This window comes from Lynx canadensis, chromosome A2 (genome assembly GCF_007474595.2).
Source record: "Lynx canadensis isolate LIC74 chromosome A2, mLynCan4.pri.v2, whole genome shotgun sequence".
NCBI lineage: Eukaryota > Metazoa > Chordata > Mammalia > Carnivora > Felidae > Lynx > Lynx canadensis.
Window position 1 is genome coordinate 164,170,081 of NC_044304.2, and position 12,690 is coordinate 164,182,770.

The 12,690-nt window shown below is 44.5% G+C and overlaps 1 pseudogene; it reads right to left on the reverse strand.

Annotated features, from left to right (window-relative positions):
* Positions 1-11,287: 11,287 nt before the first annotated feature.
* LOC115509544 lies at positions 11,288-11,416 on the reverse strand (annotated as a pseudogene).
* Positions 11,417-12,690: the final 1,274 nt, after the last annotated feature.

Sequence of the window (12,690 nt, forward strand, 5' to 3'; positions counted from 1 at the left end):
CAAAGGAAACAAAAATACTAATTCAAAAAGATGCATGTTTATTGCAGCATTATTTACAATAGCCAAGATATGGAAGCAGCCTAAGTGTCCATCGATAGATGAATGGATGAAGAAGTACAATGAAATATCACTGAGCCATAGAAAAGAATGAGATCTTGTATTTGCAACAACACGAATGGTCCTAGAGGGTGTTATGCTAAGTGAAATAAGTCAGACAGAGAAAGACAAATACCATGGGATTTCACGTATGCCTGGAATCTAAAAAAAAAGCAGATGAACGAACAAACAGAAGCAAAACTAGACACATAAGTACAGAGAACAAACTGGTGGTTGCCAGAGGGGAGGGGTGTGGAAGGGTGGGCCAAACGGGTGATGGGGAATGGGAAGCACAGGCTTCCAGTCTGGGAGTGGATGAGTCATGGGGATATAAGGTACAGCACAGGGAGTATGTCAGTGGTACTGTAGTAGTGACGTGTGGTGACAGATAGGAGCTACATGTGTGGAGAGCATGGCACGAGACTTTGTCTGGTCACTACGTTGCACACCTAAAACTAATGTAACATTGTGTTCAGTACCCCAACTATACTTCAATAAAAATATATAAAAGAAGGGCGCCTGGGTGGCTTAGTTGGTTGAGCGTCTGGCTTCGGCTCAGGTCATGATCTCACAGTTCATGAGTTCGAGCCCTGCATCAGGCTGGCTGCTGTCAGCGCAGAACCTGTTTTGGATCCCCCGCTCATGCTCTCTATCTCAAAAGAGACAAAACAAAACAAAACAACAAAACAAAACAAAACGAAATAAAATAAATTATAAAAGGAGAACTAAAAAAAAGAGAGACAGAGGGAGAGACAGAATATCAGTGACATTTTCCCCAACATCAATTACCAACAGAGGCTAATGGACAATTAAATTCTCCTTCCCATCTGTTGCTTGCTGAAAACTCTAGTGTCTCTGTCCAAGGAAATTTTAGTGAAGGGCTTATAAAAAAAAAAAAGTTTCCCTCCCAGACATGTATACTAAAATCTTTCCTGTTGGACTCTCCATCCAATTGTTTAGTGCTGCTTTGAAGTTACGTTTATCAGGACAGCCTCACCGTGCTATTTGCTTTCTTTAAGTTTCCTTCCTGCTGAACGAAGGTACGAGGGGGGAAGTTTGCATTTGCTGTGTTATGGCTCCACCAGTTTTCTCCGGCAGGAAATGTTCTTCCCAATAATCTATTGATTGGCTGGTGCTTACAAAGGGTCGTTGTTACGAAGCTACAGAAAAATTATGTTGAGAATAAATGCCAGGGCATATCTTAGGGTGTGGGGGTGGGAGTGGGGGTGAGAGTGTTAGTTTTTGCACTAAAAAAAATTTTTTTTAATGATTATTTAGTTTTGAGAGACAGAGAGAGAGAGAGACACACGGAGCATGAGTGGGGGAGGGGCAGAGAGAGAGGGAGACACAATCCCAAGCAGGCTCCAGGCTCCGAGCTGTCAGCATAGAGCCCGACGCGGGGCTCGAACCCACAGACCGTGAGACCATGACCTGAGCCGAAGTCAAATGCTTGACTGACTGAGCCACCCAGGTGCCCCTAGTTTTTGCATTTTAAAATTTTGCCTTAGAGTGACGGGAACATAATGGTTCCCCCTGATGGGATGCACCCGGACACACCTGCCTGGTGTCCTGGCTGTAACAGGCCAACGCTCACAACGAAAGCGGCCTGCTAGGTCCCTGCTGTGGCGGGGCATCCCTGCTTCGAGGGAAGAGGCCAGTCTGAGGTGTCTCCTCACTCCGAGGTTCTGTGACGCTGGCCCTTGCCGGCCACTGTGGGCAAAAAGGACCTGGCCAGGCCACTCCCTTAGTCTCTTAGGCCTCAGTTTCCTCGCCCGGAAGCTGAGGGTCAGGCCCCGGTTATGCCAGGCTTTCCTAGATCTCAAAGCACACGGCCATGGAAAAACACCGAGATGCCGACACCAGCCACCTCTGGATGTGCACAGGTCTCCTCTGTGCCTCAGGCATTCCTGCTTCAGGTGTCTTCCAGATTGGCCCTCACTTGCGCAGTGGAAAACAGCCGCGGGGCGTCCTGTTCCGCCAGGAATGACCTGGAACACTGGGGTATTCTACCCAGGGACAGCTGTGCTCAGAGTCCCTCAATCTTGGCTTTGTCCCCTCTCTGCAAACGTGCAGTGGGGTGGGTTTTGCCAGATTCACAGAATACAGTGCGCGCAGGTTCTCCCTCATTGCTTCTGTTACCCAGAGCGGCTCTCACTATTCAGAAAGCTTGTCTCCCGGCCCATCAAAAGTCTGTGCAATGCTGAACTGGGGTCTAGGCTTCCGTCCCTTGCTAACCAGCTTTGGGACCTGGGGCTAGCCCATCTCCGGGTCTCATTTCCCCCTCTGTGGAAAAAAAAAAAAAAAAATCAAGAAAACAGAGGGTGACACTATCAGAGGATCTAAAATTCAGCGGTTACACGATTGACCTGAGGCCAAACAAAACCAGTCTAAGATACCTCCTCACGGCCCTGACCCAAGGACCGCCCTTCAGACCCGGAGGCCCACCTCTGCCCTGGAGGGTTCAAACCCAGGCTCACTGGCTCTGGGGGCTTGACGGCTGAGCAGAGGCTGCCCCAAGCAAGTCTATCTTGTTCCAGACAATAGAGAGAGTAAATCCCTGCCCGAAGGCCCAGGGCAAGCCCCCTTCTGCAACCACAGAGAACCCCATAAATGTTTAATTCCTCACAATCACCTGACACAGCCCCCCCCCCCCCCCCCGCATCTCCCTGCACAACTGCACTCTGGCAGGAACGGGGGTAAAACCACTTACTTTCAGCTGCAATTTACTCAGCAGAGTGATTAATCAATTAATTATTCCATCCACCAAGCTATTCAAAAGCAGTTCAGACTGTTTACCACGTACCTCCTCGACCGGAGGGGAGGCAGGAGGCCTACCACGAGGGGGGGCCCCCGATGCATCTGCAAGTGGCCTGGTGCCCCCCTCGGCACGGAGGAGTCGTCTGGGGGTCCTGCCTCTCTTGCCCCCAAACACCCCGAAGCTAAACGGTCCTTGAGTCTCCGTCCCTGCTCCTCGACCAAGGACCGATGGGTCCCTCTGCCCATCATCAGGCCACCTCATTTCCTTCCGCCATCGACCAGGCGGCGGCCGGTTCGTTTTTCTCGCCAGTACACAGAGTGTCATTTTAATTAAAAAAAAATTTTTTTAATGTTTATTTTTGAGAGAGACAGAGAGAGCATGAGTGGGGGAGGGGCAGAGAGAGAGAGAGGGAGGGAGACACAGAATCTGATGCATCAGAGCCCGACACGGGGCTCGAACCCACGAGCTGTGAGATCGTGACCTGAGCTCAAGTGGGACGCTTAACCTACTGAGCCACCCAGGCGCCCCCCGAGGGCCACTTTAAAGTGAAAATCTGCCTAAAGCCCTTCCTTGCTTACGTTCTCCAGGTTTCCCCCGCCCTTAAGGAAAAAGCTTCTTCACAAGCACAGAAGGCCCCCACGAGCAGATCTGCCCTTCTGGAGTAAGACCCCTGCTAGCCGTTCTCTGGAACCGAAAGGCTGTTTCAGCTCTCGAGCCCGGCTGCCCCTTGCCAACACAGACTGAACCAACCACCGCCCCCCCAACAACAAGGCCTTCCCTGTCTGGGTTGCCTGGGCCTTCAGAAAGCTTGTCTGACCCCCCTGCCTCTTTACTCAGCCATGGTTTCGCAAGTCTTTGCTGACTCCTGTCTTCTCCAGTCACTGAAAGCCCAGGGAGTGGTCCTTATCTGCAGGCCTGGTGCCTGGTTCCCAGTGTAGGGTCTGAAAGCAAGCCCTCCAGGCGTGTTGGCTAATACATTTGGGACTCGTGGATCACACCTCGGTGGTTATGTTGGCTTTCAGTTTGGAGAAGAGAGGGCAAAGTCTACACTTCTGTATCCAGGAGGTAAGCAGAGAGCAGATTTTAGAGCAGTGAGCAGCTCGAAAAGCTGAACCAGCCCAGCACCGATGGGCTTTGCATCTCACTGGGCTTTACTGTGTCAGGGTCTGAACATTTTCGTTTGCCTTTTTAAGCGCCTGCGACTTTCTCTCTCTCAAAAAGAAAAAAAAAAAAAAAGTAATATTACTGTATGTCCAGGCCAGGCTTTTCTCTGAGATCAGAGTTATAAAACCGATCCTAATCCTTCTTGTGTTTCTTGTTCTCCACATAGAGGCCGAGCTGGAGACTCGATTTCCGTTGATGACCACTCCACAGGGTGTTACTAGTAAAGAAAAGAATGCATTTGGAGCATTTAGCAAGCAGTGAGTGCTGAGTCAATGTGACCTTTTTGTTACTGTCCGTGTTCATCCACTGTCCTAGCAATTTTGTTGCCACTCTTCTCCAGAACAGTGCGGCCCTGAACTTGGGGATTCGCAGTTTTATAGGAAGGGACCCTGGTCATCACTGGGATATGAAGCCTGCCGGCCATGAGAGCCAGCTTGCCTGATCCCCAAAGTTCTCCATTTCTGGTGGGACCCCTGTCCTAATGGCTTCATGATGTGCCCGTACGTGCTGGGAAGCAGCTACATGAACTCAGACTGGCTTGCTGCTAATAAGAGGAAAGCATTTGACAGTCGAATCCCCACTCTTTCTGGTGATGCCAGTTTTCAGTCTTTAAGTAACAACACTTTCTCTCTTCATTTTTACTGCATTTGGACGTTGACCTTTATCCTTGCAGATTTCTTTAAAATCTCAACTTAGACGCTTGGATCTGTGTTTTCCGTGTTCTGTTCATGAATGTTACAGACAAATGGAAGTGTGATTAGGCTGGTCTTTGCCTAACTTACCAAATCCTGCATGGATGGGAGAGGGAGGAAACATAACTTCGGGGACAGATTGTGTGGTTATCCCATCATTTCCCATCTTTTCTTTTTATTTTTTCTTTTTATTTATTTATTTTTTTAATGTTTATTTATTTTTGAGACAGAGAGAGACAGAGCACGAACAGGGGAGGAGCAGAGAGAGAGGGAGACACAGAATCTGAAACAGGCTCCAGGCTCTCAGCAGTCAGCACAGAGCCCGACGCGGGGCTCGAACTCACGGACCACGAGATCGTGACCTGAGCCGAAGTCAGACGCTTAACCGACTGAGCCACCCAGGCGCCCTCCCATCTTTTCTTTCTAAAAAAATTGTTTTAATGTTTACTTATTTTTGAGAGAGAGAGAGAGAGAGCACAAGCAGGGGAGGGGCAGAGAAAGAGAGGGAGACACAGAATCCGAAGCAGGCTCCAGGCTCCGAGCCATCAGCACAGAGCCCGATGCGGGGCTGGAACTCACAGACCTCGAGATCATGACCTGAGCCACAGTCGGACGCTCAACTGACTGAGCCACCCAGGCACCCTCCCATCTTTTCGTTAGAGGGAAACATGGTTAAAATGTACAAGAAAGGGGACATAATTTAAACGTGGAAAGGAAGTAGGGCTAGTGTTACCGTTTTATCTTGGTGACAGTGCAAATATAGGCTGATTTTGTATCAAAGAGGCTCAAGTTTAAGAAACAAAAATCCAGCTGAGCTCACTCTTCTGCTTTGCCAACTGGTAGCATTAGCCACCGCCTAACTTCCAAAAGCATGGGAAGGAAATAAGGAAAGTTTCGCAAGCTTGGGACCTGGGCCTCACCCCGATTCCCCACCCAAGCCCCTCTCTTCAACAATCTCCATTTGGACAACGGCGGTGGCTGCCTTGGGGAACTCTCTGGAATTAAATGATCTCCTTGGCTAGAAAACTGTTCTCCTCTATCAGGGAAGATTGTTTTCTTCGGATGAATACTTATGAGAGTTACTGCCTGAGCAGCTAAATATACCTGGGGGAACAGGGTGGGAGCGGAGTTTGCGCTGAGACCATTCCTACATAGGAGCCAAAGAACTCGAGTTGTCCTGGATGATGACTCCAAGAATACTTCATGCTTTGGGGTGGGTAGGGAGGGGGGGGGCGCGACAGCATGAACCCAGTCTCAAAGGTAAGGAAATGGACATGGTGTTGGGATTTGGGGAATTTAATTCAGGTGAGAATTCCAAACTGCCATGGGTTGCAATGGTAACCTAAATTGCATGAAAAAGCAACAAAGCATTTCAAGGGTAGGTTTTATTTTAAAATAGCTTTATTAAAGTATCATCGACATACAAGAAACTATGCACGAAAGGGTACAATTTGATGTTTTGATATATACATACACTCATGAAACTGCCAACACAGTGAAGATAATGATCATATCCATCGCCCCGAAAGTGTTTTCACGTTCTTCCGTAACCATCCCTCTTGCCTCTCCACACCCCTCACCCCATAACACATTCCCAGTCATGTCCCAAGGTAACAGCTGCTCCGTTCCTATAGATGTGTATTTTCTAGAAATTTATATAAATGTGATCATAACACTATGGATTCTCTTACATCTGGCTCTTTCACTTAAAATACTCTGAGATTCATCCACGATATTGCCTGGATTTCCTTGTACAAATGTACTAGTTTGTATCCGTCCCTGTTGAAGGACATTTAGGTTATTTCTAAGTTTTTGCCATTTTGAAGAGAGTGGCTATGACTATTGGCGTACAACTCTTCGTACGGGTAAATGCTTTCATTTCTCTTGAGTCAACGGGTAAGAGTGGAGTGGGTGGCACGGAGTCAGCATGTGTTTAACTGTTTAAAAAGCCACCACACGAATTTCCGATGCAGTTGGAATTCCAATGCCATTCCAATGGAAATTCCAATGGAATTTCCAATGCCATTTTACCTCCTGCACAGTGTATGAGACCTCCAGCTCTTCCATATCTTCACTGGTACCTGGTATAGTCAGTCTGAAAATTTAAGCCGTTCTAATCAGTGTGCAGTGCTATCTCATTGTGCTTTTAAATTTTTTTTTTTTCAACGTTTATTTATTTTTGGGACAGAGAGAGACAGAGCATGAACGGGGGAGGGGCAGAGAGAGAGGGAGACACAGAATCGGAAGCAGGCTCCAGGCTCCGAGCCATCAGCCCAGAGCCTGACGCGGGGCTCGAACTCACGGACCGCGAGATCGTGACCTGGCTGAAGTCGGACGCTTAACCGACTGCGCCACCCAGGCGCCCCTCATTGTGCTTTTACATGGCACGTCCCTAATGGCCAATGATTTGTCTTTTCATGCACTTATCTGTCATCCACATACTGGTGCAGTATCTGTTTACACTTTTGCTTTTTTTTTTTTTTTAAGTTTATTTATTTCTTGAGAGAGACACAGAGAGAGAGGGAAAGAGAGAGAAGGCTCCAAGGAGGCTCTCTACTGTCAGTGTAGAGCCCGATGCATGGTTTGAGATCATGACCTGAGCAGAAATCAAGAGTCAGATGCTCAACTGACTGAACCACCCAGCTGCCCCTCTTTTTTTTTTTTTAATTGGGTACTTTACTTTCTTATTATTGAATTTTGAGAGTTAAAATATATGTGTGTGTATATGTGTATATACGTGTGTGTACATATATATACACACACACATACGTATACACGCACACATATTTTCTAGATATAAGTCCTTTTTGAGATATATGCTTTACAAATATTTTCTCCCAGTCTGTGATTTGTCTTTTCGTTCTCTTAATATGTCTTTTGAAGGGAAGAAATTCATCATTTTGATGAAGTCCAACTTAGTCATTTTTCTTCATTTACAGATTGTGTCTTGTTTTTCCATCAAAGAAACCTTTAAGTCAAAGTTAACAGATTTTCTCCTATGTTTCCTTTTAGAAGTTTTATAGTTCCAGTATTACTTTTAGAGTTAATTTTTGTATGGTGTGAGATAAGGTTCTAAATCACGGTTTTTGCATGTGACTATCCGAATGTTCTAGCACCTGTTTGTTGAAGAGACTATCCTTTCTTTAAATTGCCTTTGCATATTTGTTGAAAACCAATGGATGTCATTAATGTCTCTCTCTATATGTATGGGTCTATTTCCGGACTTTCATTCTGTTCTATTGATCTGTTTATCTCTTATTTTTTTATTAAAAAAATTTTTTTTAATGTTTATTTATTTTTGACAGAGAGAGACAGAGCATGAGCAGGGGAGGGGCAGAGAGAGAGAGGGAGACACAGAATCCAAAGCAGGCTCCAGGCTCTGAGCCATCAGCACAGAGCCTGATGCGGGGCTGGAACTCACAAACTGCAAGATCATGACCCGAGCCCAAGTCGGACGCTTAACCGACTGAGCCACCCAGGCGCCCGTTTATCTCTTTTTATACCAACATAACACTACCTTGAGTATTGTAGCTTCATAGTAAGTGTTGAAGTCAGGTAAGGCCATTCCTCAAACTTCTTCTTTAAAGTTGTCTCAGCTATTCTGGGTCCTTTGCATTTACGTACGGATTTTAAAATGAGCTTGTCAATCTCCACAAAAAAGCCTGCAGTGATTCTGATTGGGGTTGTGTTGACTTAAACAATATTAAGTCTCCAATTGACAAATACATTTCCTCATTTTTTAGTTTCTTTTTTTAAGGTTTTATTATTTTTTTAATATCTATATCCAACGTGGACCTCAACTCAGGACCACAAGATCAAGAGCCCCTCATTTTTTTATGTCTTGATTTCTCTCAGCAGTGTTTTATTATTTTAAACTGTGGAGTCTCCACATAACTTTCGGATATATCCCTAAGTGTTCCATCTGTTTTGATGCTTTGGTAAATATTTTTCACATTTCAAATCCCAATTGTTTATTGGTTGAACATAGAAATATGATTGATTTTCATATATTGATATTATATCCTACAATCTTGCTAAATTCTTATTAGTTCTATTAGCATTTTTGTAGATTCCATCAAATTTTCTACATAGACGATCGTGTCATCTATAAATACAGTCTTATTTTTACTTTCCTTTACCACTTCCTTTCTTTTATTTATTTATTTTTTAGGCCTTGGCTGGAACATCTAGTACACTGCTGGATGGAAGTGACAAGAGTAGGGGCGCCTGGGTGGCTCAGTCAGTTGAGTGTCCAACCCTTGATTTTGGCTCAGGTCATGATCCCAGGGACATGGGATCACACCCTGCATGCGTTGGGCACCATGCTGAATGTGGAGCATGCTTAAGATTCTCTCTCTCTTCCTATGCCCCTCTCCCCCACTCACATTATTTCTCTCTCTCAAAAAAAAAAAAAAAAAAAGAAAAAGAAGAAGAAGAAGAAGAAGTGACAAGAGTAGACATCCTTGCATTCTTCCTGATTTAGAGGGAAAGTGTTCCATCTTTCACCACAATATTAATAGTATGTTTTCATAGAAGTCTTCTTTCAGGTTAGAGAAGTATCCTTCTAATAGGTTGCTGAGAGATTTTATTAAGAATGGGTGATGCATTTTGTCAACTGCTTTTTCTGCATCTATTGAGGAGATATTTTTTTCTTGAGTCTGCTAATATGGTAAATTACATTGATCGATTCTTGAATGTTAAGCCAGGCTTGTATTCATGGGATAAACCCCACTTGGTCATGATACATTATCTTTTTTTTATATATTGGTACATTCGATTAGTTAATATATTTTTGCAATAATGTTCATGAGGAATACTGGTCAATAGTTTTTCTTCTGTAATGTCTTTGATTTTAGTTAAGAGTAATGCTGGCCTCATGGAATGAATTGGGAAGTATTCCTTTTTGATTCTCTAGAAGAGTTTGTGTAGAATTACTATTGCTTATTCCTCAATATTTGGCAGTATTCAAGTGTGAATTCTTGCAAGTGTAGAGGAAAAGTTATGAAAGACTGAAATGGACCCAAAAGATTACTAGGTATATCCTGTGTCCGTCATGCTTCTAGGTTATCTCCGCCTTTCTTTGTCTTTGAGCTGTCTACAACTCTGTAAACTGTAGAACACTGAAAAGAATGCATAAGATCCTTGTCCATAAAAACTCAAGTTACTTGTACCTGGTGGAATACAATTTATTATTGCGCTGAAAACAGACCTATTTTGCGTGTACTGTAAAATCATTTCACATCATTGCTTATTCTTTGAATGGTCTTTTGAACCAGCTGTAACATCTAATGGTTCCCTCATTAGTTAATGAATTAAATAAAATCTTTGACATGTGTTCATTTTATACTTGCACAAGAAGAGCATTTTACCTTTAACATTATCTTTTATGCCAGGAACGATGAGAATTCATGGTACAGACTTTGTTCAATCCAAGTATTACCAGGTTGGTTACTTGCTAGGATGATGATATCCAGAGAAGAGCTGTTTTAAGATGGAAGAGAGGATTGGCATTTGTTTCCTCATCTGTAAAAAAGAGGCTCTGGGATGGACAATTTCTCAAGTCCTTTCTCATTCCAACTGTCCAACTTGGACTTGGCGATTTCATGATAAACCTACTTCGATTTGCAGAGTTCAGTTTCATCAACTGTTCAAATGGAAGAGTGACACTTTCTGTACCCATCTTGGATCATCACACGAGAGAATAGATGTGAAATGTTGAAAGTGCAGTATAAATCTAGGGGGCTATTATCTGTGCCTCGGGAAAAGCAAAGATAAATGATCCCAAGTCTCATTCTCTCATTTTGGCTAATTCTTTAAAATTTGAAATCTTTGTAATCTTCTAGGAAACCTGAATGAGTTGAAATGAGTTGATCTGAACTTAACCTTTTTTTTTTCCTTACTGAAGAAGAGTCATCATCTTAAATTAATTTCATCATGGGCTTTAAATAATCTAGAATGATTAAATTCTAAAACCAGACATTCTGAAATAGATCAAATGCCTCTAGGTTTGGTCTCAAATACTGGGGCAGTTGCCCAGACAGTGTTGAGAAGGGGTCAATTCTCATTTCTATGCTGTAATTAAAATGCTCCTAGAATTATTTTTAAAAAAGCTGTGAATCTCATTTCCTCGTGGCCAGTGCTGCCCATGAGCCAGGGTGCTCCTCGTGAATGGTCTTCCCACACCCCGAAGCCCCGAAGCCCCTTCCGTATTCTAGTCATCTTCTAGTTGCCTCCTGTAGAGATCTTGGTGTTTCCAGTTTGGGAAGGTGCAGGATCCATGAAGAATTGTGTAGGGGCCCAGGTAGGTAGGCCCTGCACTTTTCTCCAGTGTAAAAACGCTGAATTGATGATGGCCTAGTTTATGTTCTGAGGTCATGTATATATTCTCTTCACTTGTTTTCTTATCCTTAAAATGAAATTAACTTGGGTGATGCTAAGTTTCCTTCCAATCTAAGCTTAAAAGAAAAAAACCAAAAAGCTTTTTAGGCTCAGTGGGTTGAGCATCCGACTCTTGATTTTGGTTCAGGTCATGATCTCACAGTTTGTGGGTTTGAGCCCTGCATGGAGCTCTGCGCTGAGAGTGTACAGCCTGCTTGAGATTCTCTCTCTCTCTTCCCTTCCCTCTCTTGTGCTCTCTCAAAAACAAACATTAAACTGATAAGAACAGATACTACACTTGATCTTAGCCAAAAGGCCGAGAAGCGATTCAAAAACAAACATTAAAAAAAAAAAAGCTTTTATGATGAGAGAAAAACAAGAAATATAGCCTATATTTTTATGTGTCTCTATCCATTCATCCATGCATCTGTCCATTTATTTGACAAGTAGTATGTGTGTACAAAGCACTATACCAAAAGAAATGTCTAGTATGTAACCCTGCTTTGAAGGAGGTTGTGAAAATCCTCCTCCCCCCTGGGGAGTGTGAGGGGAAAAGGGGAGACCACCCTGAGGAGGTCTTTACTAGCCAGTGATAGAGGAACTGCTATTTAATTAATTAATTAATTAATTAACAATCAGCAAACAGTGGGGAAGTGTGGGTCAGCTTCCAAATGCTAATTGTTGGTCCCTTTATGGTGCTGGGACGGGCGAGGGCATCCTCGCAGGATCCCAGATGAGCTCGCATACAGGCATCGCAAAGAGGCTACGATTCTGTTTCGCAGCAGCACGCGTGCCAGTTTTTACCCGGTGAGATTAATTACAACTTTTACAAGTGTAACTGAGAGCCATAAAATATTAACACCCATGTCACTGGTAATCTGCAAGTGTGCTGAAATAGCCCGGGGCCATTTTAGGGCATGTTGCTCCCACTGGTATTTGGAGGTGGACTTCTCCACCGCCTTCCGGTAGAGGGTCCTCAGTGTTGTGCTCAGTGACTCTGGACGGTCACCAACCTGACCTTTGCCCTTTAACTGGCCTTGCCTCTGCTTGCTCTTGCATTCATCTCCCCAACCCCCTTCGCGCTTCTCAGAAAATGTAATGTTACCTCGACTTGTTTGTCACACGCCTACAGCTCGAATTCTAGCTGTGACATCTCCAGGAAAACTTCTGGCTCAGTGTTCTAGGTTGTACCTCCGCCATTAACGGGACCTAGGATGGCTGCTCCACTAACTGGAAAAAAACCAGGACTTGTTTCCCCTCGGCACGCAACCCCCAATCGCTACACGCTCCCTCAAGGTTATGGTGATGATGAACTGGTCGGTATCCTTGCGTCTCTACACGATGCATTCCCAACCGTTCCTGTCTAGTGATTACTGTCGATTCTTTCACACAAATTTCCAGAGAGAAAGGCCCATGTCTGCATTGAACAAACTGTGCGGTTTGGGGGACCGTGACAAGTGCCGACAAAGGCTTGCTTTCCACCCCGGACACAATCACTGCATCACAGGTTTACATTAAGAGAAGTGTACGTCGTTAGAACTTGGGCTCTGTGGAGATGCTCTCATCCAGACTTACGTACCAACAGGCAGGTCATTACCTGAG